Raw genomic sequence first — 4,579 nt, forward strand, 5'->3', positions numbered from 1 at the left:
TGAATTGTCAAAGATTTCTGTTCATTTGCTTAAGACCAACCCTGTATCAATCACATGATTGATTGATCAGCTGCAGTCAGAGCAATGAAGAAGCTTGCACTTTAAAGATGTTTTAATCCTTTAACTTAAATATGTTAGTTTAAATTGCAAGAGGTTATGCTTCAATCATTGTGATTGAACTGCAAAACTTACAATTTTTTTGTAATTTAATTTAATTCATTTGATAAATTATATTAGTTTGGGCTTTCATACTTTTATTTAAAGCAAACCTTAGTCATACATCAATCACATTGATTGATGTTAATCAAACAATCAGGTTGTTAGCTTTATTTAGGGAACAAAATACATACATACATATATATATTTGTTACTTTCCATAAATTCTCATATATTTCATTTCATTTAACTATGCATTTAACATACATAAGTCAATCATTTTGATTGAACCGTTGCATTTATTTTACATTATTATGATGTAATAAACCAGGGTATTAGCAACTTTAATTATTAAAGAATAATTCTTAAAAAGATTTATTTATTTTTTTTATTTATATTATTTATTTTATCTTTTTATTTAATATTTATATTAAATTATTTTAATAATTGTTTGATTGAAAAATTGCACCTAAATAAAAATCGCATGATGTACATATATAAACATATATATGAATATATTATATCACTCATCTGACTCTGTTCCCGACTCACTCAATTTACATTCTCTTTTTCGGCATATATAAAACACATCAATCATGATTGATTGAATAGTTGCATTCAGAGCCAAATAGAGACTCGATTTTATTTCGTTTTTGGCTGTGTCGCAGTTCAAAGGCCAATTTGTGAACTAGAGCAAAGCGCTGCTCTATTAGCGAACTCAGGCGGGAATGAGGTTGGCGGCAGAGTGGGGGCGTGGCAGGGGAAGCTACAAGCAAAAATTGGGTCACGCACGCATGTGTTGACTGCCGGCTGTCGCTCGTTGCAGTTGCTGCGCAGTAGTCAAAGCAACAAGATACGAGAGATACGAGATAACAACAACAACAATAATGACAACAACAACAACAACAACAAACAGAGACACATTTTGTGGCAGACAATGCGACGCATCGTGTTGTAAGCGTCGGGGATAGGCAGCTCAATGGGAGCTAGGTGAAGCTAGAGCAGCCCGTGATAATCATTACGCATGCAAATTACAAGCAAACAGAAACGAACAGTAAAAGTACAGTAGAAACTCGAATTGAGGAACAACAGAAAATTAAATATAGACTATATAGAATTAAATTGTATAAGTAAGTATACATATAGTTACAGGTAAGAGTATAAATAATAATTACCTATATTATATAATTATGTTATATTTTATTTCTCTTCTTACAGATTTTTGCTTAATCTTTTAGCAGACATTTGGGAAGTAAAATTCCGCTTAACCTAAAGACCCACCTATTTCCTAAGTAATCTTTTAATTTAGTCCTAAAATTTAATGCTATAGCACTTTATCTATATTATAAAATATACAATATTGTTATCAATGTGTGCCACCTTTTTGTTTGGTTTATTCAAGCTAAATTATAATTATTGTATATTTTAAAAACTTAATTTTTGAAGATTATTATTATTATTTTTTTAAATTTTTTTTGATAGTATGAAAAAAAAAATCTTTTATTAAGCATAATGTAATTATTAAATAAAAATAATATTCGAATTTTTAGAAATTTTATAAGCTCGACTACATATAGTATTTATTAAACTATAATATATATTTCTGTTTTTATTAATCGTAAATTAAGTTTTTTAATTTAATTTAATTTTTGGTATTTATTTTGCAACATTTATTTCTTTTTTCATCTCCTAGATATATTTTATTTACTAATATATTAAAATATTATTGTAATACAATATTAAAAATATATTTTAGCATTATTTTCTATAATTAAACAAAAATATTCGAATTTTTAGAAATATTATGAATTAGACTATATATAAAATGTTTTAATCTACAGTATAAATTTGATTTTATGAATTTCAACTTTTTATACCCTGAGCCCATTGTTTTTTAATTTAAATTTATTTTTATTTTAAAATTATATATTAATAATTTAATAAACAAAATTTTTAGAAGTCTCATAAAGTTTGCATTAGTTTTGATATAAGAGCATATTCATATAATATACCTTATTATTATATATTAAAAATGTTCTTTACAATTTATATAAATATATTTGACCATATATTTTTTTTTAATAATTTACAATTTAATTTTCTTATATTAAAATATTAATTTGTATTCATTTATCGTATTTAATATTTACAGTTCTTTATTCCTCTTAGTTTAATAATAAACCAATTCGGTTTCATGCTTATTGCACTCACTGTACGTCACTAGTTGACAGTTAACATGTAGCAACAGCTACTCCAAAAAAAAAACTATACAATAAAAAAAATTGTTGCGGTGGGTGGCGCTGCGCTGCGCTTCACATCTAATTGACGCACGTTGATCTCTTGCCACACGCTCTGTCGCTCTCCCTATCTAGCTTCATCTATCTCTCTCTCACTTTCTCTTAGGCCTCTATACTAACTTGCCATGCAATTCTAGTCCAAAAAAAAAAAAAAGAAAAAAAAATTGTACATTTTTTGGTGCACATAAATAGGTCAATGCATATAATTTAGAGTGTGTCCGACTCTCTCTCTCTCTCTTTTCCTCTCTCTATTTGTGTTGTATGTTGCAATGCTGCTGCTTCTGCTGAGGCCGCAATTTCAGTAAATTGTTTTTTCTTTGATCTTCGCTTTTTGCCTCAGTTGGAGAATTGCCCTTGCTCCCCCCTCAAGTCGCCCGCCCAACGCCACTGCGCTGCCTGCTGTGGCAACACTCAGAATGCAATCCATCAATCGCAGTTGGCGTCGCTGCCGCTGCCACTGCCGCCGTCGCTGCCTCAGTCTGTGTGCAACCACCGGGCAATTATGTAATCTATGGAACCCGCTGGGCTGGGCGCAAAATAAAAGAGAAGCGGCCGAGATGGACGTAGAATCTCTGCGAATTGGGGGTGGGTGGCAGGAGTAGAAGCAGGAGCAGGAAATGGAAATTGGAGTTGGGGTTGGCTATGGAGTTAGAGCCGGGGGTAGCACCGCCAGGCAACATCTGGCAGCTTGCTCGAAACCTTAAGAGCGCAAGAATTCCTTGGGGCATTTATCAAAAAGTTTAAATTAAGCGAAAGACATAAAAAAATTAAAATGTTTGATATGGAAAACGAAAAGATACAGCATTGACCTTGATAATGCGTTTAGGAGAAAGCAAAACAGAAGAGATCAAAATATGGTAAAATATATGAAATATTTATGTATGTATATATAACAAAAAAAAAAAAAAAAAAATAATAAATAAAATAAATAAATAAATAAATAAAATAAAAATAAAATAAATAAATACTGTAAATAAAAAAGTTAAATATTTCCATATGTAAATGTGAATAGATGCCACTTATAATTTGTATAATTTCCTGACTCTCGATCTTAAGGTCTGGTAAAATATTTAAAACAAATAAGTGAATATCTATTTGATTAACATTTTGCAAAATTTAAACTTTTTTAATTTAAGGGAATACGAAAAAAATGTGTAAAAATTATTTGAATAAAACATTTTGCTTATAAGGCGAAATTTTTACTTGATAAATGCAAAGTTTTCCTTCCTCTATATTATATTCATCCAAGCAACCGCATTCACAATAATTTAATTTATCAATAATTTTATATTAAAAAAAAAAATTAATAAAAAATAAACAAACTATTTATTGCTTCCTTCCTCAACTGTCAATAACTAAATATGACATGAAGTTATTTCCCTTGCTAAGCAAACACACATCATTTAATCCCCGCAAGCCAAATACATATGAGACAGCATTATGTTCTGCTTCTACCTCCCCCTCGCTCCCTCTGTGTGTCTCTTTGCCCCCCGCAATCGCTGCTTCATGCTCATAAGGAGCATAATCACATCATAACATTAAGTACTTTATTCCATTAGAAGACCTTCAAAAAGGTTAAGCATAAATTAAATTACGCAAAAACCAGCAGAAAACTAACCACCAAATATTTCCACAAATGTCCAATGTCTTCTTCTTCTTTTTTTCTTTTTCTGCATCATCGTTTACAGTTGTGTTATGTTTTATTTATATTTATTTTATGCAAAAAGCGAAATGGGCAAGGCAAAAAAAAGAAAAGAAGTAAAAGAAAACAGAAAATGGAAAATGTTGAAAAACTTGCACAAATTTTCACTGTGCTAAGCAACCCCAGAGCAAAACTCGCTGCGATGTTGCTTTAAGGCTTATTTCAATGTTTTTCCAATACCCAGTAATTGGTAGCTCAGTAAAATGGAGTTGAATAGGCGTGTGAGAGAATATGAAACATAGATATGTGAGATTTATTTTAGGTTAAATTTTCTAAAATTTAAAATTTTTATTTTCAGCTCTTCAAACTTTGCCCAATTTTTTTTAGGGTATCTGCAAGTTGTGCTTATGTTGCAATTCTAAATTTTTTACAGCTCTGTTATGCATAAACTGGAGCAAAAATTGTGCAGCCGGAAGCATTCAAT

Source organism: Drosophila arizonae, chromosome 3 (genome assembly GCF_054131065.1).
Source record: "Drosophila arizonae isolate 15081-1271.41 chromosome 3, UAZ_ARI_1.0, whole genome shotgun sequence".
NCBI lineage: Eukaryota > Metazoa > Arthropoda > Insecta > Diptera > Drosophilidae > Drosophila > Drosophila arizonae.